This window comes from Chiroxiphia lanceolata, chromosome 9, assembly GCF_009829145.1.
Source record: "Chiroxiphia lanceolata isolate bChiLan1 chromosome 9, bChiLan1.pri, whole genome shotgun sequence".
Classification (NCBI taxonomy): Eukaryota; Metazoa; Chordata; class Aves; order Passeriformes; family Pipridae; genus Chiroxiphia; species Chiroxiphia lanceolata.
This window is the reverse complement of record NC_045645.1, coordinates 27,746,963-27,774,354: the sequence shown is the minus strand read 5'-3', so window position 1 is coordinate 27,774,354 and position 27,392 is coordinate 27,746,963. Positions and strand designations below refer to the sequence as shown.

At 46.9% G+C, this 27,392-nt stretch overlaps 1 protein-coding gene and 1 long non-coding RNA gene across 2 annotated transcripts in view; both read left to right on the top strand.

Annotated features, from left to right (window-relative positions):
- RASAL2 (RAS protein activator like 2) overlaps positions 1–27,392 on the top strand; it is a 190,608-nt gene that overhangs the window by 13,010 nt on the left and 150,206 nt on the right. The window lies entirely within an intron of this gene.
- Positions 385–9,090, top strand: LOC116790853. Its single transcript, XR_004358515.1, has 3 exons — positions 385–608; positions 4,589–4,690; positions 7,799–9,090. It is a non-coding gene; the product is annotated as an uncharacterized LOC116790853 (long non-coding RNA).

Genomic DNA, 27,392 nt, shown 5'->3' with positions numbered 1-27,392 from the left:
GTCCCGTGGGAGTTGGTGGAAAAGGAGCAGCATACATTGAGGAGCGTTGTGGTGCTGGGACAGTTTTGTGCTATGCTTCAGTTTGGGATGTTTGTTCTTTTAGTCTTTGATCATTACAGGAGATTTGTGTGGATTTGAGCTCCTGAGTGAGGTGTGTGAGGCCCTGTGGATTTTAAGCTGGACATACCCTTTCCCCAGTGCAAATAATTTGGAAAAATAAAACCCACACTTTCAGAGCTCTGCTCTTTCAAGGACATGGGAGATAGGTCCTGAACACACCACAGTGGTGGGGGTGCATGCTGGGATGTGCTGGCAGATACTGGAAGTGACATGTGGGATGGGAGTGAGGTCTGAACATCATGCTGCCTTGCATCCTGGTTTTAATCTTCCTCTTTCCTTATGTCTTCTACACCTTTTGCAACCTGCACGTAACCTTTGTTTGCACGTCCTGTTCTTAGGCCACTTCGCTGGGATGGGATTTACAACATCTTCCAGCTCTGCTGCTGCTTCTCCACCTGGATGTTTTGGACAAGTCACTTGTGTAAGTTCAGTGTCCACACTTGTAAAAAGGAGGCAAAGACCCTCTTCTCTGTAAAGATCCTGGAGAGGTGAGGAGAGGTAACTTTTTCTTGCTAATGCATCATTTAGGGGGCTGATTTGAAAGCAGGGCTTATGCTGTTGTAAGGTGTTGCTCAAATACTACAAAAAGAGGTAGCCCCTCGTGTTGGGGAGAGTTTCAGGGCAAATGGACGGGGCAGAGGCTTCAGAGAGGGGCCTGCAGGCACTGTCAAATACCCTCAGTAGGGCTTTTCTGGTGTGTAGAGCTGGTGGCCACTGCCCTGGCAGCAATGTTTGCAGAGGGACAAGAACAGCGGGAGAGATCCAAAGAAAAGAGGGTGCTGGAGAGGGAGATGATTTGAGCTGAAAGAGGGAAACAGAGGAACAGCAAATCCTGAAGATAAGACCAGGCAGGGCAGGTACAGGATCCCTTGAGAAACATGATTGATTTACTTCCCCAGTGTAAGGTCATTAGGTTGTTCTCAGAGATCCATCAAATGCCACAATTCTTTGCAGTGATCACTGTACTTAGTGGGGCTGCAGAGGAGGGGATGGGACATCCTGCATAACCAGAGGCATTGCCAGCTTGGTAGCCCTGAGCATCTCCTCTCCAGGAGGCTTGTCCAGGATGCCCACCCTGAAACACAAGACCCTGCAGGAGGTAAGACTGAACCCTCCATCCTCTTGCCAGGGTGGTGTTTCATAAAGCTCTTCCAAATAAAGCTGAGGAGTATCTTTGGGGTGCTCCAGCATGGTGGTGTAGGAGCAAAGATCTTCAGTGCTGGGCTTGAGGGGGAAGCAAAGGAAGTCCTGCTGTGGGATTGAGCTGCAGGCACCCCTGGGGGAGACTGAGTGCTGAAGGGGAGAGAGGAATGGATGGGGAGAAGGAAAGGGTGCCTTGTCCCACCTCAGGGGGACTTGAGAGGCAGAGCAGGGTTGTTGCAGCTCCTGGCAGTGCTGCCCCCAGCACAGCATCCCAGGACACAGCTGCCCACGTGGCTGTGCATCCACAGGGAGCTGGGCGTTGAACACCAAGTGAGGCTTTCAATATTGGGTAAATACAAAAATGCTGGGTAAATATTTTGAGCGTCTAAGTAGATCTTTGCAGCTCCAGTGAACCACACCGGCAGAAAACTTTGCAGAGGAGCATTTTGCATTCCAAAGGCTAGATTTTTTTTTTTTCAGTGAGAGAGTGTTCCTCTGCAGGAGCACGTGGTGGTTCCCAGCAGCAATAAAGGGCTGCGTGCTGCCATCGCAGTGTGTCATCACACCGGTTTTCCCGATGGAGAAACCAAATATGCAGGGGCCATGGGGTTGAGTCAGAGCTCACAGAGCCACAGAGAGATGGGGATGAGAATCCCTGATCTGCTGACTCTCTGTCCCATGGTTTAACCACAAGTTCATCCCTCCCCCTCAGGGGATCTCGCACTCCAAAGCTGTGCTGCCTTTTGCACATGATTTTGGGAGAAAACTATTTTCAGAGAAAATAATGTGCTGCTTGGGCTGAAGCATCTTATAATAACTCTCTGTCCAGAAGGCAGATGGGAATGCATGCGGGGGAGGGAGTATGAGACAACAAATTTGGGTTTGGAGAAGCCTGTGTTGGCTGTCTGGTAGAGCTGTGACCCTAAGAGGGAGACCATGGTACATCCAGCAGTTACTGCTCCACGCAGCAGTTACCCCACAGAGGCACAGGGCTGGGCTGTGCCACGTGGACAGCGTGGCTGTCCATCCCATGTCCTGCCATAACTGTTCCTTGATAGGGAGTAAACTTTGCTGGCTGATTGTGTTGGAGGCAGCTCCTGCTTGGCAGTGGTGATCACACCACCTGTGTGTCTTTATATTCAAGTGAAGCACGTGTTTGCACGTCATCATCCTTTTGTTTGGCACTCAGGATGGGGAAGAGAGGTGATTTCCTCTAATAAAATCCTGCCAGAGCTCCAAAGACCAAAGCAACAGCTACGGGACTGACAGACAGGATCTGTGCCCTGATCAGAGCTCCAGCTGATGTGCCACAACGTGGGATGCACTGCAACTGAATGGATGTGAGATTTTTCCGTATATCCCCTTTTTCCTTCTAGGATTGCCTCCAATTAGTGGTATTTTAGTAACTTGGGGAGAGAGTGCCTTTCCTACTGGGGTCGTGAGCCCTGGTGCATTGTGGTGATGTGAGGGAGGGGGGAGCAGGCTCAATCTGAGTGCTGGTACTGGTTTTAGATATACTGTATTGTTACTAGACGTGCACAGCTTGGATCAGAATCCTGCAAAAGGATCATGAACTGGCTCTTCTCTGGGGCAGGTGGATATTAAAATATCAGCTGTGGTCATAGAAGATGCAGTGCTGAGACTACACTCCCATGGAAAATATCCTACATATCTCCTGAGTGCTCAGTGTTTGTCAGTCTGCACTCGTGCACAGGGAGCCCTAAACATTTTGGTCTGGACCTGCAGAGGTGATCAGGCACTGCACACCTGGAGAGAGGAGGTTTGTGGGAGCACTAGATGTGGTTTGGGAGTTCAGGCTACTGGGATTAAAGCTGTGGAACTGCAGGGCAGTCACAGCATGGGCTCTCTCCACATTATACACTGTCCTTCCCCTCTGCCCTTGCCAGGCATCAGCCCTTACCTGTGAGCTGAAGTGGACAACTTGAAAAGCCTTTTGCTGCACTTTGCCACGGGGGGTCTGTCAGCTCATTTCATCCATCACATAAGCATAAGGCCAATAGTAATTGCTTCTTGTCTCTGCTGTACAGGGCTGCTTAAAAAACAGGGGCACAGCCATGAAGTGTCATTGCTGTGACATTTTCTGGCCAGAGAAAAAAAAATGCTGCTTCCCAACAGCTTCCAGCTTCCCTCCCATAGGCGAGGAAGGACTCACCTTAATGTGCTTGCCATAAAGGCAGATGTAACCAACCTGAATGACTGTGAATCACTGTGCCCCTGCCCAGGATGACTGTCTGGGGGATGGACTGCTGTTTCTTGGCCAGCAGTGTAGGAAGCAGGATGGTCAGCTCCTCCTTGAAGCCATTCAGATGTAATTGAGATGAATCCCTCGTGGAACCCTCCTGGCTTCTGCTGAACTATGACACAGATGGGTCTGGCTCACTGCATGCAGCAAAAGCTGCTTAATTAGAGCAGCAGCTCAATTTATTTGTTTTGGATCGTCTTTATTAGCCATCACTTAAGCTTGTAATTAAGGGCAGAATAGGGACTGTAAAAAGGGTTCCATCCTATGCTGCTTGTCTTCCCCCAGTGTTGCTCTGGTCTGCTCAGCACCTTCAGGACTCTCTCCTGTACAGACAGCACTGCTGTCACCTGCACTCCAAATGCTTGCTTTATTCCTGGAAAAGCTGAAAGGAAATGACAGTGTGTTTATCCTGGGACACTTTTAATTGACTGAGGTAGAACATCTGATGCCCCAAATGCTATGTAGGCACAGTAGGAGCAGCAGGTACCCCCTGGAGGGATGTTGCTGCCCATCTCTTAAAGTAAATACCCAGGTGGGTTTGTACTCCCTCACCCAGGAGAAAGAGAGGACCAAATCCTTGTGGAGACCCTGGCAGGCAAAACAAAGGCCTGGAGAGTGAGACCTGAGGCTCACCTGGTAACCAAGGAATCCCAGACCTTCTCAGGAGAGAGAACAGTCCTCAGAAATGCAAAGCTACATCACTGCTCTGATTGTGGCTGTTATTGTCATGTGTTTATAACCTTGTGTTCAGTGGAGGTATTGCTGTTCAGGTGTTTCTTCTCAAGTGCCCAAGGTGTTTTTATGGTTTTCAGTCTGCCTCTGTACCCCTCCAATGTCCTGGATGTCTTCCCTGCAACCCTAAATCCTGGTTGCACTCTTTGGGCTGAAGTGCTGCTGTGACCAGCACCACACAGCTATTTTTCACTGTAAGACAGTTCCTGCTCTGAGACTGAGTTTTCTTTTGTATGATCCAGTTCTGGCATTCCTACAGTTTATTTTAATTCAAGTTGAACTAGTACAAGCATTGGCATGTAGCTTTAATGACCTCTGTGTTTTCAGCAGGGACTGAGTATCTCACTCCTGTCACTGTGACCTGCTCCTGGGTGAGGACACACCATGGCCATCAACCCTGTGGGACAGGCTCTGCTCCCATGAGGATCCCAGGTGAGAGGCAGGGATGCATCTCCACCCCAGGATCTTTGCAGGTGCCCTCCTGCTGGGACGTAGGGCTGGACTTCGCTTTGAGAGCTGACAGCTACAGTCAACTGCTTGTGTGTGGTCCAGGAGGAAATTCCCCAAACTGGCATCCAGCCCCTGTAAAACCACAAGCAGCTCCTGTTTGTGGTGCAAGGGAATGTGCATTGACTGCCAGGGTCTGCTCACAGGACAGGGGAGAAGGCTGGAGGTTCTCTTCATGTGTATGTGAGCTGTTGTGAGCTCCAGAGCAGTGTTCTTCCTTTATTTGTTCGAACATCTAAAGGAACAATAGGTTGGAGGACTGGGAGGGGAGAGGAGGAGTTTGCTCCTCCTTTCTTGTGAAATGTCAGCATCTCACAGAGCTCTTGATCACTCGTGTTTGGTGGATGATTCCACTGCCTGCCCCCCGGGGTTCCAATGGTAAATATGGAAGGGCAGCATGGGGAAACCCACAGCAGTATTTTTAATGAAGAGCCATGTCCAGACTACACCAAAAGAGGCTATTTGTGCCCTGGTACAGCCTTTGTTTGCAAACAACAGCCTCTCTAGGTAACCACACAACAGAGCACAAGTGCCTTGTTATTTGCATCTGTCTCTGTTCACAATAGGGAAGGAAGGGAACCCATCTGGGCAAGGGAGACAAAAATATAGCAGAGAGAAATTGATTAAATTCGTAATACAGGCAGCCCAGAGAAAGAATCCTGTGTTTCTGGAGATGGAGATAAACCTAGTGATTATTCTTTGCCCCAAGTTCAAGCCATCTAACTGGGAGACTGACAAGAAAAATAGGGACAAATAAATCATTCCTTCCTTGTTGGCCTCATTTCTTGCTCAAAGTTAAAACCCAGGCCTCTTTGGCTGAGCACAGTCCAGTAACTGCACCCTGTCACTGACCCCCACGTCCATCCCACGACCTTCCCTGCACTGACTCATCATGGCATCTGCTGTCGTCACCTCCCCAGTGTCCTGGGGACCAGCTTCATCACAAAAAAAGAGCTGGTTCAAAGGCTACATTTTTAAATGCCAGTCCTGGGCTCCCTGAAGATGATCCAACCCACTAAGAGAAAGCTGGCAGGTTTGTCACAGTCTTGCCTTTGCTTGTTAGAGTCAGCTGGAGAGTTTTACAGATCTGTTCTGAAGGTTGCTGGAGGCTGGTTATTTTGTTTTAAAGTCAGGGCAGCAGCAGACAGACAGCCACTATTAAAAAGAGAAATTAAAAAAAAAAAAAAAGAAAAAGCCATTTTGGCTTTAAAGCCAGCTGACTGCTTTTGACTGCTGAAGGATTTATGTCTGAATATTCCTGACCTGCAAGGCAAGGGGATGTGCTGTCAGAGCAGAGGATTTGAGCAGCTCCTGCAGACAGAGAGGAACCTCCACCTTCTTTAACAGAGGCCCTGTGCTGACTTGTGAGTGCCTTTGATCAGATTTCAGGTACCCTGGCATGGCCAAATCCAGCCATTCCTTGAGCTTTTTGGCCTAGGAAGAGATCCGGAATCAGAACTTTGTATTCCAGCGCCAGCCTCTTCATTTCCCTCTTCCTCAAATCCCATGAGAGGGGGGGGGGGGGAAAGTCAGTGCTGTGCATGCCTTCACACTTGTTTTTGATGAAGGACTTGGGATGAAGACAGATTTCACCCTAAGAGCATCCCATTGGCAGGATAAGGTGCTGTTATCTCAGGCTGCTCCCTTAGTCTCCTCTGAGTAGTTTTTCTCAGGTTGAGAGGATGTTTCTTAGCAATTAGACAGAAATTGGCTGGTTTGGTGCACTTTGGACGTATCTTACAAAGTTATCCAATGTGCTGCAAAAGGGCTGGCTCCAAGGAGGAAAAAAAATATTTCCCAGCTAGAAGAGTCATAGAAGTAAAGAGCTCACAAGGGGTCACTTGGTCACCCCTCACCCCAAGCTGTCCACAGAATCACCAGGGTTTATTTTTGGATGATGTTCTCCCAAGACTGAGTCATATTTCCTGCTCAAGAGTTGCTCTGAAAGGCTGGTGTTGCAGGAAGGGTCCACATTTCTGTCTGATTCATGCAATAGGAGGGAGTGGCCCTTTCTCTTGTGTTCGGGTGGACTTGGATTACCAAGTTCATATGGAGATTAGAGCTGAGTAAACAAATATTGATCTGCCCAACCTCAGGTCACAGGTGAAAACAATGTTCTGAGGGAGTATATTGAAGGGGCAGGATCCCATCAGATGGTTATAAAGGCAGGGTGAAATTCAATCCTGCTCCAGGGAGTTTGCAGCCTCAGTATAATCAACAGGAGCATCTGAAAACGCTGGCCTAGTTTGGGTTACAAAAACCGGTGTCTTCAAGTGGTTCCTCCTCTAGTAGCTGTGTCAGAAAATGATTAATAAACGGTCCAGACCTGCTCAAAAGAGGAGGGTGAGTGACAGTGAAATAGCTGTGTTTTGGGGGCATGCAGGGCTAGAAGTGGATCGGGATGGGAGGAGACAACAGCCCATTGGAGGGAACAGCAGGGCAGTGGGATAGACTTCCTCGGGATGATTAATGCTGACCCACACACCACCATCGTTCAAGGGATGAGCGTTCCTTTTAGACAGTGACTTGCACTGCTGAATGTGCAGTGTGGCAATTTTCCAGGTACTTGGCCATTTGACTTGAGGGTTTTTTTTAAACACGCTGGATGAGATGTGATGTCTTGTGAGCACTGGAGTGGAGGCAGCAGAGTGGATTTTTCCCACCGTGGTGAATAAAGTAGGACGTGTTGCTTTCCCAAGCGGAGTCTCTGGCCCTCCCGTGTCTCTACGGGGTCACAGTTTATTTGTTAACACCTTACAAAGAAAAGCCAGGGCTTTTCTCAATGGTCTGAATATTCCTCTAAAATCCACACTGTGATTTTGGAGAAAAATTCAGGCTATTGAGATCGGTGTATTCAGGCCAACGAGGCTGGCTCCTTGCAGGTCCGATCCCTGCAAGATCTCTGGGATTACTGAGAAAATTGCTATTATTTTCCCAGTCACAGAACGGTTTGGGTTGGAAGGGATCTTAGAGAGCATCCCGTTCCAACAAACTGTCTAGTTGGACGGATTTTCCCTGTTTTCTCTCCACCAGGATAGAAGGACAGGAGCAACCATCCATCAAGGTACATTGTCACCAGCCCGGCAGACAGCAAGCGCCAAGTGTGGAGAGGACAAGCTCTCACAAGTCCACATTTTTCTGTGGAATTGCCCTGGTTCCTGTTTCACGGGACAGCAGCCTGGCCTCGACTCGACAGAGCAGGACAGGGTAGCTTGAAAGGGGCTGTCGAGGGAAGAACAGCTGAGAGCTACAACGATCCCAGTGTGTGTATAAATAGAGACGGGGCTGTTATCCTGATGAAATGAGACCAGATGTTTCTCCCAAATCCCTGCTCTCTGCTAGTGAAAATTATAGTTTAGTTACAGCAGGGCGAAGCGGGCAGCAAAATGTTTTAGACCTACTAATGTTGGGAAGTCAAAGGGGAAAAATGCCTCACTGGGGCGGGGGATACAGTGCCCTGTGATGCAGGGATGGATTGGGCACGGTCAGAGTGGGTGAGAGCTGGAGGAGCCCCTCGCTGCCTTTGTTCTATTTTGCTGCTTCCTATCCCGGCATTAATGGGCTGAGTTTAAAGCCCATGCTGCGACTGCCTTTTGTGAGGTAGAAATTCAGTGTCAGCACATGTATCCTGGAGGCAGTTGGCACGAGATGAAGGAGGGATGGCAGCAGCAGTTAAAACTGGGCCTTGGCTCTTTAATATTTAACTTTCCCCAGTGCTGGTGGTTTGTTTTTTTTTTTTTAATCAGTTTGTGCATTATCTGCCATCCCCGTTCAAAGAGGGTTTTAGCACAGAGATTTCAGTGCTTAATCCCAGGGGCAGGGAAAGCGGAAGAGTCTCTCTGAAGGTTCCAGGGCTCAATCTGGCCTCAATTACACCAGCCTAAATCAGCAAAGAGTGGCCACGACTGACTTTGATGTGACCACGTCGGACTGGAGGTAACAAAATTAGGAGTAAGTCCCATATCTGTCCAGGAGACGCCTCTGGTCCCTAAGGCTCCATCCATAGGGAGTTCCCAGGAGGATATAAGCATTGCCTGGCTGGCTCAGAATAAACGTCCACCTTGGGCAACAACCAGTGCCTGGCTGTGGCCAGCTGCAGATGCTTAGGAAGGGATATCGGAAGAGGGAGAGTATAAAGTGATCCTTCCTCCGGCATATCCTCCCGGCTCCTGGTAATCAGCAGTTGAGGGACTTCCTAAGCCGGAGGTTGCATGAATTTGTGTAATCCCTTTTGTTGTCTTTTTTTTTTTTTTTTAATTATTATTATTATTCATTTATACTTTTGGCCTCCACGACATCCTGTGGCAATAAGTTCCACAATGTAATTATGTGTTGTGTGAAAAAGTACTTCCTTTTGTCTGCTTTAGGCCTGGCTCCTGAACGTTTCTCTCCGTGATCCTTCGCTCTTGTGTTGTGAAGGAAAGGGAAAAGAATTCCAGCTCCATACCAGACCTCTCTTGACCTCTTCAGACTTCTCTGTCTTTGTTTGTCCCAAGGTTTTGTTCTTCCAAATTGGAGCTCCTTGTTTTTCTAGCCTTTCTTCCTCATATGGTATCTATCCCATCACTTCCACTGTCCTTACCGCCCTCCTCCACGTCTCTTCTCATTTTATTATTGCCTTTTTTTGAGATAAGATCACTGAACTGAGACTTGATCGCTCCTGAAGACACAAATTCATTCTGCTGGAAGAAGGTCAGCTCAAAAGGTTTCTTTTCCTCAAGTCACTTTTGTGTAGTTCAGTTTCTTCTACAACACGTACAGTCCTGGGCTTAGTGGAAATACATATGCAGCTCTATTCAAACACTTGGATTTGACCTATTCTGAGCAAACCTCCAGTCCTAGTTTAACTAAAGCCTGTGGGTTAATGTGACATCCACGAGTAGATCAACTAATGGGTCTGGTTTACACTAAGGGAATTTCATGTATGTGCTTATATTACTGCTCATTTATTCCCACACAAATCCCCTGTGCACTACTGGTGGAGAAGGCCCACAGCCAGAACAGCTGAGCTGGTGAGCATGAAACTCAGGAGTCTCTAATTTCCAGAACATCTTTATTTATAAAATATGTCTATTTTTGCTCCTGTCATGCCTGCAAAACCAGCCTTCCTATTTTAGTCATCCCTGCCCTTTATTATTGTTTGTGTTGCCCCAAACCTCACAAATGGGGCAGGAGAATGGATTTTGTCTCCTGCTGCCGTGTGAATCTCAGAAACCACACTAGCCAGTCCTTCCAGACCTTGCTGCTAGGATGGCTTGATCATACTTGCAGATACAACCGGTCCTCACTTGATGGGAACCAGTTGCTGGTGTCTTGCACTGCTCCTGAATAAATGTTGTCCCAGGGTTGTGCTGCAGATTTTTAAAACTCCACTTTTGGCAGTAGCTTAGCAGCCACATCCTTCCCTCACAACACGCCAGCTCCTCTCCTGCTTCTCAAAGCAGCTTCATCCCCCTTTCCCACCGTGTGCCTTGGGCGAGTTTCCCACAGCAGGGAGACAGCCCAGGCTTGTGTAAAGGATGGAGAAGTCTCTGGGCGAGTAGGATAAACTTGAGGAGTTTATCAGATCGTGGCCCCTAAATGATAAGCTGGAAGAATATGTACATTGTTATACTATCAGCAGCAGTGGGAATGAGCAGGGGTAGAGAGAATGGAGGAGGGAAAAATTGCTTTTCCTATTCCTTTACGGTATTATTATGGCTTTTTATGCAGATATCTGCTCTGGAAGGAGTATCCCGCACACCCTCAGCTCCCAGAACTTTGAAACCACGAGGCAGAACGTGTTTTAGGGTGGGAAAGAGGAAGGAGAGGTTACTGGGTGTGCTGCTTCTGTGCAGAATCACTCCTGTCACAGTGGTGGAGGGATAAATCCTCACCAGGTTTCATCCTGGTTTAACTCTTCTTGTTTGTGGGAGTAATTTTAAAATCCTCATTTCCCAAAGAATTGAGGCTGACACCATCAAGCTCACAGGATCTCTCTTTCCCTAGATCCTGCCTCTTACCTCCTACAACCTCAGGAAGTGCTGAACTTGCTGGTCTGTTTCAAAGAAAACAAACAGAGGAATAAAGGTCCAAGAGCTAAATAAATCTCTGCAGGAATAATGAAAATTGGCAGCAAGGTAAAGCAGAGAGATCCTACAAGCCTCTGCACTGAGGGTGCCCGCCCTCTGCTAGATACCAGGTGTGAATTTGTAGGAAGCTGGGTTACATCTGTTTTGCCAATCATGAAACAACAAAACATTTGGAAGAAGGAGGTTTATTCATTTTCCAATTCAGCTTGGAAATTGCAGCAGGATGCATGTTCCCAACATAGAATGGAAAAACTGTGATGTGAACTCAGGTTGCTTCTCTCCCAACTGGGTAGAGAATGACCCAATTGTAGGGCGAGATTCAGGTCGAGCTCTCAGCCAAGCATGAGACAGAAACCCACAGGAAACAAAGTTTCATCAATTAATCATAGGGCTGGCAGGACTTTTTTCCTCCACTGAAATAGTTAATACACCTTCCATCAGGGACACAACTATACTGGTGTGAGGGTGCTCCAACCCAGTTGCAGCAGGAGGGCATCGTTCGCTGCCACTTTGCAAGCCCTCAGCTCCCAAGAGGAACCTTTGGGAATTCCTAAGACAAACGTTCAGGCTCAGGCAGCTGATCGGGACCTGCCAAGCTGCAGAGCTCAGGGAGTTACAGCCCTTTCTGAGGGAAGCTACTGCTCTTCAGCAGTAACTCACTGTCTGAACCCTCTTATTCTGCTCTAGTGCAAAACAAAGCATGGTGAGAAGGTGTGGGAGCTGGATCTCTTTTAAAGCAGCTGAATGGCAGCGTAACTGCCAGGGATCCACACTCATTAAACTGCTATTGCAATAAAGAAAAAATTAGTGCCTTTATACCAACGCAGAAGTTGTGTGCAGAGATGAGCCCTCGGACACAGCCTGTGCTAACGGGGATAATCACTGAATCTACGCACTTGGGTGAACCTACACAGTTCATACGGATCACGGACAGGCATGGATTCAGTCCAAGAGATCACAGGGATGGAACCTAAAGCAAGCTGAACCCCTTTGCCCATCTTCCCTGAAAATTCCAGTCACAATGCCATGATTTAAAGGACAGCGTTGGAGGCGTGCTTCACTCACAGCTATTTCATCCTAGATTTTTAGAGAACGTGTACCTTAAGCACTGGGAAATTCACCAAAATAAAAAAACAGAAATAGAAAACTAAAAGGTGGTTTACTTAGGGAGGTCGGTAAATAGGCATTCAGGACAAAACAGCCCGCAAATCCCCTAAATGAAATGGATTTTATCAAGCCAGTTGTCCTCCTTTCCCTGCAGCACATCTTCTCGTGTACCTGAAAGAAACAGGCTGTGTAAAGCGCATGAAAGATTTATCAGTCTCGGTCAGACGTGCTCTGCGCCCGGGAAACCCCATCTCGGTAAATCCATCTCCCTCACGTTCCCGTGGCGCTATCGGGAGAAAGGGCCGCTGCGAGACGCGCTGTGGCCGTATCCCCCCCCTCGCGGGATTATCCCGATTAGTACTTCTTTGGGATGCTTCTCCCGAGCCACAACTCCCCTTCCACCGCTGCCCTGGCGCGGCTGAAGGGAGGGGCCGCTCGGGGGCCATTTTGAAGCCCCTCAGGGGCGGCCACACCGAGCCCCGCGCAGCGAGGCGGCCCCGGGATGGGGACGGCGGGGGAAGGGGAAAGGGAAAAGGCTGCCGGCGGCTCCGAGAGGAGGAAGGGTCAGAACCTCCGCCGCCTCCCAGCTCTCCCTCAGGGCGGGCGGGGCGGGGCGGGGCGGGCGCGGGGGCTCCGCCCTCGCTGACGCGGCGGGCGGGGAAGGGGCGGGACGCGGCGATGGAGCCGCACTGAGGCGAAGCGCGGCCGGGGCGCAGCGCGGGCGGCGGCGCCTCCTCGTCCCCCCCCCCCTCCCCGGTTCGCAGCATGGAGGCGCCCCCGGGAGCGGCGGGCGAGCCGGCGGGATGGGCGGCGGAGCCTTTCGCGGAGCCGGAGCCCGGCACGGAGGAGCTGGAGGCGGGCGGCGCGCTGGACCGCGTCCTGCGGGAGTCGGTCTGCCAGCAGCAGGGCTGGGTCCGCGTCTACGGTGAGTGGGGCGCCGGGGCGGGGAGCGGCGGAAAACTTCCCGGCCCCAACTTCTTTCTTCCTTTATTTTCTCCCCGCTGCCGGAGCTCCCGAGCCTCTTCACCCTCCCCACCTCCCTTCCCGGAGCCGCCGGTTCACCCCAGCCCGCGCCGTCCCCTGTGGCGGGGTGCGGGATGCTGCGGTGTTGGGATCCGCGTCCAAGCCTTTTGTGTGCCCGCGGTCCCGGGATGCGGGTGCCGGCGGGGCTGAGCGCTGCCGTCTCCAATTAGCATTAATGAGGTACTAAGGGCCTGGGAGGTGCTGATACGGTGGGTCCCGTCGCCCCAGACTTACTGGTCCGTGTTGAATTGGCACGTTTATTATTCGTAAAAGGGATGTTAAAATCTCTAGCAGTGCAGGACGCGGGGTTGTTTCCCCCTTCTTTGTCAAACTCTCCCTGGTATGTAACCTTTTAAAATTAGCTTGATTTATGTGGCCTGGCCTCTGGTTTGTTTAGGCTCCCACAGCTGAAGTGCAGTCGGGCTTAATCTCTCTATCAGCACCTAAATAGTGGAAATTCTGTTTTATCTCGTCCTTGTCTCTCCCTCTTGTTTGTCTTGGTAATCTAACGATAATTACTCCCAGGTTTCAGAGTGAAGAGCACCGCTGGCAGTATCTTGTTTTCCCTCCTGTAACAAATTTGATGGTCAAGCCTTGAAAAGGGGCCAGTTGTGGTGTGTGCTCGTGTTACCTTTGTCTAATATTGTTATTGTTGCCCCATCCCTGGAAGTGTTCAAGGGAAGGGGCTGGAAGGGGCTCGGAGCAACCTGGTCTAGTGGAAGGTGTCCCTGTCTATGGCAGGGGGTTGGAATGAGATGAGCTTTAAAGTCTCTTCCAACCCAAACCGTTCTGTGTTTCCATGCTTGTGGAGAACCTGTAAAACCACTTTTTTATTGGTACTTTTTAACATCAGACCCTCTCACGCTGATGATTGTCCCTGTCGTTTTCCTCCCCTGCCCTGAATCCCAGTGAGATTCCCCAGGTTTTCCCTGCCCTGTAAAACTAGAAGCAAGTGCTCTCTGTTACCCGTGTCATTGATCTGTTACTGGTTGCATTATTCCTGAAACACAAAGATGACATGAATAAGTTATCTGCAAGAACTCTGCTGTGTTTCTTGCCTGATGACAGGTAATTATTGTGAATACCACCAGCCTGAACCTTTGCACATATCAAATGAGGAAGATCAGGCTGCAGCTTTTCTGGAGAGCATGGTCTGTTCAAAGACCTTTGTGTTTATTTTGGAAGCTTGAAAAGCTGGTGCAGTGGGACAGAGTTGTCTGTCTACTTTCTGTCTGGTGCATCAATGAGTGAAGTTATACTTAGCACAATTAATTGTAATAGAAGTTTGGGATTTTTAGTAATTTCTACTGTGTCTAGCTTGCTGCTTCTTGCCTAGCTTGCTTTTGTTAATCCCAGCCTAAAGCTGAGACTATAAAATGCAGCTTTCCACAAAAATACCTCTCTGCTGCTGTCAAGGGTTGCTCCAAAGAAAGCAGATTGCCTTCAGGTGGTTTGTTTGTTGAAAACACTTTCTAGAGGTAAAATGAGAATGTACTTAAGAAGAGGATGTCTGGCACCAGGCTATCTGATTGTTACCCAAGGTTGTATCTTCCATGAGTGGAAGCAGGAATGCGGTTTCAAAATTAGCCACAGCGAGGAACATTGCTTGTTGATAAAGTCATATGTTGTGATGTGTTTGTAGTCTGACACTAACGTGTAGATAAATGGGAAAAAAATTCCCTGTGACAGGGCCCAGCCAGCTCACAGGCTATAAAAAATCAGGGTAGACTTCAAGCATGTAAAAATATATCTCGTAGCCCAAGGACAATAACTAATTACTCCTAGTCTGTGTTTAGAAACAGCTCATTATCCCTCTCCCTCGTAAAGAATCTGATGGAGTTGTGTCTTCTCTCCTTCCCTAAGATATTGCCATTGCATTAGCTACTATTTGTTTGTTTCCTCCTGCTTATTAGCTTTTTTTTTCTTTGCATGAGCACATCTGGAGAAGTTTGCAGACAGTGAATCAAGCTGAAACTGTGCCATGTTTGTGCACAGCTAAATGTGGGTTACAAACCTATGAGTGACAAGTGTTATTCATAGGATTAAAAGTAAAGCCTTGCACAGTTGTTTGAGGAACCACAGCAGCATAGCGAAAGAAAACAGGAGCAGAAAGCTTAGCCTTATTGTCTGTATTGTCTGATAAACAATGAGAACACTAACACTAATTATTTCACCATGAACGGCTGGGGGAAGGAAGGAAGGAATATCGAGCACATGAAAAGTGGAGGAGCGTTTTCTGGCACGGCAAGAAACGAAGCTTTTGATGTCATCACATTTCTTTTCCAACGTGTCTCTATGAACGTGGACCGCTGTGTTGGGAAGCTGCCCCAAATGAAAGGTCTGAAAAGTGGCCCAAGGAGTGGAAACGTGTATTTTAAAGAAAAAGAGTTCAGCAGGCACTTGAAGAGAGACAGCTGTTTATTTCTGTGCAGCTCTGCTCGGCAGTGGTGTGCCATCCACTTTGTGTCTATCCAGGGAGGTAATTACTGGCACGAGGGGAGCTGGTCTGGTTGCAGAGCCTGTAAAACTTCGTCTGTAAGCACAGAGAAAAGAATTCAGCAGTAAAGTCCCGTCATTACTGGTCTCTGCGGCTCGCCAGCAGCATGACAGTGATGTGAATACAGTAGGACTTTACAATGTCTGGGATGTGATTTCAGTGTGACACTGAGGTCTTGTCTGACTTCACTGTGAGATCTAAATCACAGTCTGGCTATTTTTGCATTTCCTGCCTTAGCTGCACCAGTTCCAAGGGTGGCTGTTTCATTCTGCGTTCTGGAGGTTGGACAGCCTCTGCTTTAGGGAATTAGCCGGGACATTATCATGGAAATACAGTTTTCTTACTGAAGGACAGAGTTTGAAACATAATTAGGTTCCTCTAACCTGATGTTTGAGTAGTGGACAGGAACAGCAGATTTGCTCGTTGGAGTGATAGGTTTAATTGCTCGTGAAACACAAATCATGTGAGTGCTGTTAGATGATGTTTCCAAGAACTGGTTTTGACACACAAGTAATGTTTCTGTAAAATATGTATTGACATGTGTTCTGGGTGACAGCTTCCATTCAGACTCACGGCGTGTGTGTAACGGGTAGGAGGGAAGAGGTCTCTTGCCTGGATTAATGGTATGAATTTTTTTCTCTGCACAAGGGATAACCGACTTTTGAAAGCACCCCCCCGTGTTTCAAGGTCTTTTTCTCTACTCTTTGAAACAGGTTTTGGGAGGAGGAGGCAGGGGAATAACTGAACTCACAGCATTCTCAGAGCTAACTGTGAAAACAGAGTAATTACGTTGCCTGGTGTGGCTGACTGAACATCCATGGATTTTGTAGGAATGAATTCTAAAGCCAGCATCGCAGCATTGGTGTTAAATGTTGCATGTGATGGGGGCAGAATGGGTTTTTGCCTGACTTACAGTCTGTGTCTAAACAGGTTGTAAACTTCTGTAACGGGTGGTTGTCAGATTTGTTCTTAATGTGCCTGCTCTGAGCTCACTGCAAACGCTCCTGTGCTAAAATTGCAGAAGAGTTGCTGAAATAGCACAGGGAAGGGTCTGTTCTTCAGTGTTCATCCTATGAACAAGCATTGTTGCTCTGGGGCTTTATCTGGACTAGGAAATGTCTTTCTCTTTTACCAGCAGTGCTAAATGATGATGGTTGTTGTACAAACTCCAGTGCAGATCAGATGTGGACATTTTCATCACCTTGTCCTCTAATCCTGCGGGCAGTCTGGAGACATTCCTCGCTGTCAGAATGAGCCTCCTCACCCCCCTTTCTCCTGGCAGAAAGAGAAGCCTTTTCCAACACAGGCTAGAAGTGATCCATGCCTTTTCATGGATATTGATCTGCAGGCAGAGCTTCGCTGACTCTGACTTCAGAAAAAGCCCCAGACCTCGTGCAACCAGATGGAAACGTCTCTTGGCTGCCTCAGGCCCGAGTTCCAGGCTTTTAAGTATTGGCCCTCAGAAAATATCAGGCTCAGGACTGAAGCCACGGTAATGCACACAGTGTCATGTGGAGACTGAAAAATAGCTGTGGCTCAGGCACTGAGCAGAAGCATCTCCCAGTGAAATTCAGTTCAAAAGCCCAATTCCTGTGAATTATCCATTCCAGCAACCCGTTGTCTTCCTTGCTCAACTCTTTTATATCAATGACTCTGTTCTCAGGGGTTTCTGGTTCTTTATGGTTTTGTAGGTAGCTTGACACCTACCTTTTTGGGGGGGGTTTTTTCTTCCCTTCTTTCATTTCTTCCAGTTGTATCTAAAAATGCAAAGACCCTCTCGCTTTGGATGAGCACCAACAGGCTTTGGTAACGAGGAGCATCTCATCATGGTCAGTCAGCACATCCTCTCCTCCCAGCCCTGCTCGTGCTGCTGGCGGGCATTTTCCGAGGTGTCCATGCGGGAATGTTGGGTGTGAGTCCCGCCTGCCCCACCCCGGGGCTCCACCCGAGCCCGTGGAGGTCCCACCAGGTGGCGGCATCTCCATTGCGGTGGTGCCGGACCTGCCGGGACGCCCCAGGATGCCCGAAACGCGCTGGGATATCGCCTCCTCTCCGCTCCCAAACCTTGTGGCTCACCCCCGCCAGCTCCGTTACAAGCAGCTGTGTGACAAGGGGGAGGTGGGAACAGCGTCTTTAATGTAAAAACCCCCAAAAGGCTCGTAAACCAGGCGGGCTGATGGGCGAGGTGGCTGTTACAGAGGGTTTTCCCCTCCTTGAGGTGCGTGGGCTGGGTTTTGTCTGCTGCTGCACTTCTGACTGCGTGGAGCTGCAATTCCTTGCAAGAGAACATTTGCTATTAGGCAAGATTTAGCTGCACCTGCGCCTTAAATCCTGTCGAGACCCTTGGAAGGCTGGCAGGGAGCTGGAGAGCTGCAGGGTGAGTGCAGCCAGTCTCGTGTTGGGAAGTGGAGAAGGTCAGTGTTCACCAGTGTTTCTTTCCCTTCAGATCAATAGGATTATTTTTAACTCGCCCAGAAAGTTGGTGCAAAAGCAGGCTTGGGAGATAAACCTCTTTGGGCCGGGAAATGTCATTTCCTGTGTGTTTGGACAATGCCTGCTGTGGTGATATCTGACCTTATCGTGGCCTTCAGGTACCGCGTTAAGGGCAAACGCTAAATACCAAAGGCATAAAGCCTTTGTTCATTTTGTTGAGATGATAAGTGACAGTGATTTCTAGTCGGAGCCCCTTTGTAAAAGGCAAAGTTTAATAAAAAACAAGGTTTTAAGTGACTGCATTTGCTACAGATGAAAAACAGTCCAGTGTGCTGTGGGCAGAGATGCTGCTTTCCCTTGCCAGCCAGCAGCAGGGAGTATCAAAAGATGTGAGTGAAGTGCTCTTACAGGTGATCTGCTCGTGCCTGCTCTGAGGCAGCTCCTCTGTTAGCCCTTTTTGACTCCAGGGAATTTTTACAAGCATGCAGGGGGTGAATGATGGGTTCCCTCTGTGCCAGAGCAGCTATTGAATCTCTGCTCATTTTCTTGTGCATTGGCAGTGGTGATTTGGAGGGCAGCTGAGGGCTGGATACAGCCTGTTTTCTTTTTGGTTGCTTTACTCCCCAACTTTATTGCAAAATTAGCCCTTTGACGTTAAAACTGCTAGCCCTTCCTCTTTATAAGGAACATTTGTGTTAATTTATGCACAAATGGATTTAAAAAAGAATTTTTTTAGGAGTTTTTAGCTGGACTCTTTCAGCTGGCTGTGTTGTGGCAAATGTTGCCTAGGTTACTAATTTATTAAGTCACTTAAATATTTGGAGGCATCAACAATAGTAGAGTGTGCTGGGGAAAATGAGGATGACATTATTTTAAAACACCAGTTTCCTGACTCCTGTATTTCGGTCACACGATTTATCTCTGGCTAAACATTTTCATGTGGTGCTGTTTCCTATTTTTAAACAATAGGGGAAAAAAAGGGAAGATAAGAAGAGCGTAACTGTGACCCATTGACTTATTATGAGATCATGGATTCCTTTTAACTGATATTTATAGATTTTTTATAAAAAAAATAGCTGAAATTGCAACGTTTTCTGGCGTATATGCCTCTTTAGCCCCAGGGTCAGAAGTTAGGCTCTCATCTGAATTCTTTCGAAATCCTTTGTGAAGACATATAGTAATCGTGGAAATACAAATTGTATCTGCAAGGAGTGAAAGGAAAAATTATTGCCTTTTGGTTTGTAAACTTCTCACAAAGTCCTTTGAGTGCTTTGACACCCCCCTGTCTCAGAAAGCCTTTATAAAAGTGATCAGGAGGGAATAGCGTTTGTTAATTCTCTTTAATGGGGTTTGAAAAGGTCAGAAAACGTAGAAAGGCTCTTCTCCAAGAACTGGGATTATTTTTAATTATAAAGCAAGTTGGAGCAGTGCGAGTAATGAGCTCTTGGAGGTGAAGGGGGTCTTTGCATTAAGTAAATGTAAAACCAAGTCCTGGATTTAGATCCTTTATTATCTAAAGGGATTTTTTTTTTTTTTTTTTTTTTTCTTTTACAACTGGGGATACCCCATTAGAAATTAGCTGTTACACTGCAAGCGCTGGCAGGCACTTAGTTAAACACATTAATTCTGCGAACTGTGGGAAAACGACACCCATCTCAGCAGATGTGCCGTGCGTCTGGTGCAGATTTGCATAAGAATGCACATGCTTCTCTGTGAGTTTCTGGTTTGATTAAAACTTGCAGGCACCTTTTCTCTTCCCCTGGTGCCGTGTCTGCATTCTTGGATATTAATGGTTTAATTGAAAATAGCCCGGTTTTCTCCTGCGTTGAGATAATTCGCTCTGTATTTACGTGGTGCTGCGCTGTGGATGCGCTTGGTGTTGTACAGACAGAGGCTGCTTTGCTTGTCTTTTGGAATTTGTAGCCTGGACCGGAGAAGAAAGGATATAGAAAGCATAAAAAATGGCAAGTGTGTTTGGAAGTGGATGGAGGATTACACGGTGGAGTATCAGGAGCTGGGAGGGGATTGTGTGTATTCAGTCCTGGCTTCCAAGGAGGTGTGGGAATGGAAACCGGTACAGTGGGGAGAGGGAGAGAAGTGTTGAGGAATCTGTGACTAAAAATGATCTCAGACTTAATCCCTCCCAGTGTTAGGCTTTCATGTAACAGTCCGAAAGATTCAGCAGGAGCTCTTCACCTCGGTCCTGTTCCCAGTCTGGATGGCATGAAAAAAGCATGGAAAATTCTCTTTTAGATACTGTAGCATTAATTGTGAGAGAGCTTTCCCTACTCTGATAACAGGGAATTGAAGCAAGGTACTGGGAGGCAGGAGATTGGAAGAGAGGATGAGAACTTGTGTTTTGATGTGAAGTTTACTACAAGGAGAGGGGAACTTGACATGAAATTTCCTATATGGAGTGAGAAACTTCCCAGGAAATTGACGGTTTGCGTCCATGGTATCCACACGTAAACAAACACTGGATGCCCACCACCACCTGCTGGGGCCTCAGGAGGTGTTTTGTGTCAGCACTGCTTTTAGGGCTTTTTTTTTTGGCATGAAGGAACCAAAGGCAATTTAGCAGTGTTCCAGACAAAGCTCAATGCTCGAGGAATGCAGGTCTGGAGCTGCGGTGCCCCCGTTGTCTCCTGCTGGCCGTGGCTTTGTGGAGGCCTGGGAGCCAGCAGAGCACTTTTGGATTGGCCAGCACCCGAGGGAGCAGCACACCCTGCCAGATGAGTTAGCACTGCCTGCATGCAGCACCTCCAGCTTTGTCCTTTTATCAGCTGCAAGGTATTCCGTGGTGTGGAAGTGAGAAGGAAAGGGGGGGAAACACTTAAGACAGCGGGGGCTGCAGGGCTGTTGTGGGATGGCAGTGACCCAGCTTGCACCAACAACAGCTTCGAGCTCTCCTGCGAGAACACTGATGTTCCCCAGCTGTGGAATAGCAGCATTCGTGTTTATCTGAATAATCTGGAAAGCCTGGACACTCGTGACATGTCCATTTTTTGGGATATCCTTCACAGGAGAGCTTAGAGTGGCCACATGGAATATAACAGCGTTTAATAATATAACTACGTTTTTCCTCTTGGGAAGCACATCCTCCTTTGCCTGGTGAGGGTTTGGAGGAAACACAGATGGGTTTGGTGCTTCTGAAGGGGTTTGCATTCAATCTTTGGTCCTTGAATTGCAGATAGAGTTTAAAAACCTACCTGCTTTCTTCAGCTTCTCGTTGCTTGAGTCAGTGGATTGGCTTGAGATAAGCGGCGGTAATTCACACCCTCATTTAGCTGACTCTTTAGTGCACTGATACCCGCCTCGACAAGATAGGGTACAAATGCAGCACCAGTCAGCACCCTGTGTGCTACCAGGCTTCCAGGGAAATGTGTGGAGAGCAGCAGTAGCTGAATCCAGGCCTTGAATCTCATTAAGAAATGAAATGATCGCTTTGCTTCAGTTCTCTGTTCCATTTTGTCCTGGCGAACGGTGGCTGCTTTGTTAATAATTCCAGGCTCAAAGGAGGAAGGAGCAGCTTCACTCACTCGCACCATTCATTGCCTTGCTGTGGGAGTGCATCCAGGGCATTAATGGTTTTATGGGAGAGGGCTGCTCTGAGCTGGGAAGGTGAGGGAACGAGGCACAAGTAGGTCAGATAACTTGTCCAAGGACACACAAGAAACTTGGCAAGAGAAGCCAGATCTCCTGAGACACCTACAGTGCTTTGCTTGCGTGCTTTTGGTTGCACTGCTTTGTGTTTGGGGTACCTTTAAGCCTGCTGCTGTACTTGGATCCTCTGTGACTATTAATAATCCTCTCAAATACCCTATTAGCTGTCAGATCTGTAGGTCAGCAGGGCAAGATGCTCTCAGAGGGGAGACTTTCATTCAGGTGATTACATCTTATTCTTTTTTTTTTCTTTTTTCTTTTCCCCAAAAAAGCCAAAGGTAGAGTTTTATTGACCTTCAAAATGTAATAAATTTGTCTCACTGCAGTGTGATAGCAGGCTGGACTGCTGGTATGAAGGAATTTGGATAGCCAGCACTGATTAGCTGCTCTTAATTTGTGAGCAGGGTCAGGTGTTTGCCTAAATCATTATTTTCAAGTAGGTAACTCTTCAATGTAGACTGGGGGAAGAAAATATATCACAGATTGAGACTGGAAAACCACAGAGCAATGATTAAACCACCTCAAGCTCCAACATCCTTCCCATGGCATTTGAGACCCAGTGCCACTGCAAAACACAGGTTTTGTTGGATTTGCCAACATTTCACTGATCCACAGTAGTTTTCTATCTTAGGGCTTTTATCTTAAGAGTACAGTGCAGTGCAGGCACTAGGAAAGAAGTGGAGACAAAAAGCTTCCTGAGAAGATGTTTATTTACATTATGAGGTTATATTTCAGACAAGCTGCTGCCTTCCCTGGGTTTCCTACTCTCTTGAATATACTGGAACACGTACACCACGCACCAAAAACACAATGTGCTCCCACTTGCTAGGAAATCATTAGACTTCCTCATCAAATAATACTAAGTATTTCCTATTTTGAGGTATGTTTCTGTAATTATTTTCCATCTTTTATTTTTTTTGTTCAGGGTGGTTGGATGGTTGATAGGTATCATGGAAAATAAGACATCAGGGAAGTAATCAACATCTTTCTAAACCAGGTTTAGGAAGATTTATCTGCTAGATGGCATAGGCTTATGGGGTCTCTTTGTCTCTGACAGCACTTGCTTAGGATGCCAGTGAGGTGTGGGGTGATGGATTACCCTGCTGAATGGATTTCATGGGGTCCTTCCCTGAATCCTTCCATTAGCTAAGGAAGGCCTTGCTCACTGAAGTTTTCAAATAGCCTCAACTGCTTGGAGGTAACGAGTTTTATATCCCATATAGTGAGGTAGCAAAAAAAGTTTTACGGTCTTGCCATAAATGTTTATGTCAGTTTTCTTTCCCATACCCTTGGCTGGCCACTCCTCTGCTCAAAGAAGCTCCTCTGGTTGTTCCTGTCAAGTTCTGTCAGCAGCAGCAGCACAGCAGTATGAACAGAGGCCATTTCTAACTCAGCTATCCTCATTTCGATTCTAGTGGTTGCTCATTTCTCAATTTATAACCATTAAATCATTATAACCATTAAATCAAATTGAAGAAGAAAGCCCCTTTTTTATTTTTTCTGTCAGCCCAGACAGGCTTTACAGACGGAAGTTCAGCATTTTCCGCTCTAATTTCTTTTTTTTTTTTTTTTTTTAGACTTACTAATAGGGAAGTCAGGAATGTGAAGTAAACAGCCTCTGTTCGCAGAAATGATGAATGTACAGGAGAAGGGAAGGATGATAAGAAGGAAACAAATATTTTTTTTTTTTAATTCCAGACCGGTGCTGGAAATGGGGAATTTTCATGTTGTAAAAGTCTGAAACTTTGCTGGAAAAGAATTGGAGAGGAATGCAGTAGTAACAGTTTAAACCTAAGCAGTATGAAAAGGCATTAATCTTCCCAATTCTGGCACAACTTGTTCTGCTTTTTTTTTTTTTTTTGTCAGAACACATTGGCTTTTTTTGTGCTAAAAACCAGAAAAGGGTGAAAATACAAAAACTGTCTGAAAGTGCAGCGTGGCTGTCAATGATAAATGTGTGTTTGGTGTAAGAGCAGCACTCACCTGAATCACTGTTCCCAAAGTTCTCTGGCTCCCGATTTCATCGGGGTGTTTGGCCGGTTATCTCGAAATGTGCATTTTATTCATTTGGGTTTAATGGCTCTCTTGGCACCTTTAACCTGATCTTATATATAATGGTGATATAATGATACATTGTCAGTTATGTCTAATTATTACATGCACTAGCCAGTGAGCAGCTGTGAATTATCCATAACTAAAAGGTGGCTATCTCCATAGTCCTGTGTTTTGACTTATATTTAAAAAAAAAAAGTTTAAGCCCTGTCAATAGGAAGAATTTGAAGTGCAATAGCTACTGCTGTCCAAAGACCATAAGTGTTTTCCTTGCATCCAAACCCCTTCTCGGGATGAGTTGGAAACCAGACAGCCTGGGGCACAGCAAGAGCTCTGATGGGAGTGAAGGTAGTTTCCCATATGAGCAGGTTCCTATAAACAGGTGCCAAGAATTAAATTGACCTGCTTCTTCCTTGCTGAGAAACTGCTTGCTATGATTGCAGGTTACATTAGCTTTGATGTTTCATTAACATTTTGGGGGGGGAAAAAAAAGGTGAGAGTGGACTGCTGGGCCCTAGTTCTCCCTGCATTCAAGCTGATGAGGTTTTATAGCAGGCTCTGCAGGATTATCAGAGATATCTGCTGGCCAGGCCATGAGGTCTCCTGGCTGACATACCCAGCCAGTTGTAGAACATAACCAGCACATCTGTTTACAGATCATTCTGTACCTAGATGGCTCCAAGATAACTTGGGGGTGAATCTCAAGTTGAAACTGTGGTGACAGAGGGGTATTGGGGGTTTGATGCCCAGCAACATAAATCTTTGCTGTCAGGTCTGCTATGGTTGTTGATGGAGCTCAGGAAGGTTATCACGAGTTCAGTCTAAAAAGCACGCAATTAAGTTTAAAACTTAGAGGAGCTTTGCAGACTTACAAAGGAAAAGCTGCAGTGTATCACTTACAGTGTGCTTAAATTTCATCCATTTCATCAGCTTACCAGTCGAAATGTACTTTTGATTTCCATTTATAATAACCACTCAATTCTGTAGCTGACACAGGATCCCTCCCTGTTTTGTTTCCAGACTTTATTGATGTGGCTTCTTGGTGACCTACTTGCGCCGCTTTAAGGTTGCTTTTTTTTTCATTCCTTTCCAAAAGGAAGTGCCTTCCATGAGAAATGCTGGAAGCTCACTAGGCAGTCTTTAATACTGGGAGATGAAAACCTGGACCAGGCTGAGTGGCCTTCTGCCTCCACCCAGGGTAGATGACACGACTGACTCTTTGGGGACTTTCCTCCCTAAGCTCTGTTGCTGACCATTCTGAGACCCTGGAGGTGGGTGTTTGGAGAATTAGGGAAGGAAATGCCTGCATTTTCTTGGAGCTCTCATTACTCATGACTGGAATTGGTTAGCCCTGTGACTCTTGAGGGCACTGTGTTGGCCTCTTGCCCTTGCAGGGGCCAGCAGTGTGTCATGTGCTTATTACTTAAGCACTTGCACAGCTGGAGGGAGGAACATCCCAGTTCTTACTCCTTTTAGTCATTCTGGGTATTCTTCCTTTGCATTGCTCCCAGTGTTGGGGTTTTTTTCCTGTAGTTTCCATTGGTGGTGATGATTCAGTTTGAGGCTTAGCTGTATCTCTCTTCAATTAGTGGTGCCTTTGCTTTTTTATCTGGGGCAGGAGGTATGTGCTTACTTCTTTGTGGGCACACTGAAAAGCCAGTTACTGTGATGCAGATGGGCAGTTTTCAGCAGATACATAACATTAGCTAAGTCTTATGGAGGGCTTAATGCCTCACTGGAAAAAAATAATTCACTTGTGTCATTTCACAAAGCGGATGTAGCATTTGTAATCATCATCTCGTAAAACTGGCTGCTTTTCCCCCTCCTGCTGCATTTCACTCGGGTGTCATGTTGGTATAAACACTAGTTACCCTAAAGAAAAATCCACCTCAGTTCTTTTTCTGGAACCTTGGTGGCTTTTTGGTTTCCAGCAAAGAGTAGCCAGATTTTTTTTATTTTTTTTTTGTGTGTGTGTGTGCCTCTGTTATAAAATGAGCATGCTATTAATTTTAGCTGTGCAGTTTTTGCTTGGAACAGCAAAGCAAACCATGAGGGAAATTGTTTTTGTGTGTGGAGATGTCAAAGGAATTTCAACAAAGGTGACGTTCAGGAACCATTAAGGTCTGGAGGTGAGCTTGTGTTCACTCCACTGATGTTGGGTGTGCAGTGCCCTTAACCCTCTTAGGAAAACCTTTACCAGGAGGTGAATGGAGACCTTAAACTACAAGAGATGTTCTCTGGTGCTGCAAGTAGCAAGGAATTGGAGGAGAAAGTTCTTGTAGCCCATTGCTGTAAGTCATAATCCTCACTGCCTTCCCTGTTGCCTTGTATTGTGTTTAACTGGACCTGGAAGTGGAGTTATGCTGGAAGAGGCCGAGGGGCTAAAAACACAGCTACAAGTAGCTGCACTGGAGTAATTCCCCTCAAAAGGCAACCTGGGGCATTGGGCTGAGCATGACCAGGGCTCTGAGGTTAAAGGAGCTGCGTGGGACTGGGGAGAAAATGCAGGATTCAGCAGCTGCTGGGGTGCCAGCCCCAGGACGGTGCCAAGCTGAGTTACCCAGCGGTTTGCTGGATACACCAGCTATTTCTCCACGTTTCTCGCCAGCAGGATGCCGGGTGAAAGAGGAGTGGTGCTGTTTTTGTTGGAAGCAACCTCGGTACGAGAGGCCATGCTGGTCCAGAGGCATGGCATGTGAAAGCTGTTAGTGGTTTGCAGGGTTTTTAGGGTGTTCTTTTTCTCTGGTTGAAATATCCAGCAATGCAAGTGAAACATCAGCGCCCATGAGGGATAGTAATGAGTTTTAGACCCCTTTTTTTTTTTTTTTTCCTAATCTTGCCCTTCATCTGCAGATAGGAAACAATGAATGCAAATCTATTCCCCAACACGTGCAAATGCATTTTGTTGCTTGGAAGCTGAGCAGGAGCTCTGATGAATTATCAGCATCTGATTCCAGAGCTTTGACAATCTGCAATCTCCTTAATATTCTGACAAGCCACCGTGGGTATTATTCCTCTGTGTTTTTTCCTCTTTTGTATTCTTGAAACCCATATTGCAATCTGAATACTGTTGGTTTAGGATTAAAAGAGATATTGGCTGGGTCTATGATTTGCTCAGTTTTCCTCTGACAGCAGAAAGGGGGAGAGTGGATAGAATGATTATTCTCCCCCCCACAGTAGAACTGAAGCCTGAATTAGAAGCAACTTTGAAAATTGAAGAGTTATCTGCTGTTCTGTTCATAATTGTGTCTAATATTGTGAGTAGCAAGGCACATAAATTATTCATGCGAGGAAGAAATCCTCAATAAATTTTTCTTGAGGAACCACAGCACTTCCAGGGAAAAAAAACTTTTTTGCCTCTAAAGATTTTAAACAACTCTGCTCTGGATTCTCTGGCCAGGAGTATTATTCCAGTGACAGCCTGTCTTTAGAAATAACTGCAGATTAATTTACATGTGTTTTAAAATGTAGCTTACTTACCCAGATGGCAATTAGATTCAAGTTCATGGTAATGTGGGATCTAGAGTAGCTCTCCAGCCTAAGGGCTGGCCAGTTTTGCCATCCAGCTGTTTTCCAAATGATTTATTTCATTTTCCCACTTGGGTTCTTTGCCTCACCCCTCAGCTTCACTCTTGCTGCTCTCAGAGCAGTGTGGGAAGAACAGCTGCACTAAGCAGCTCCAATAAATGACTTTATTAGAATTAGAGCTGTGTCTGCGTTACACTGATGCCAAAGGTCTTAGTTCATCTTGTAGCCTCTAAAACGAGTTGTCATCGTTTCC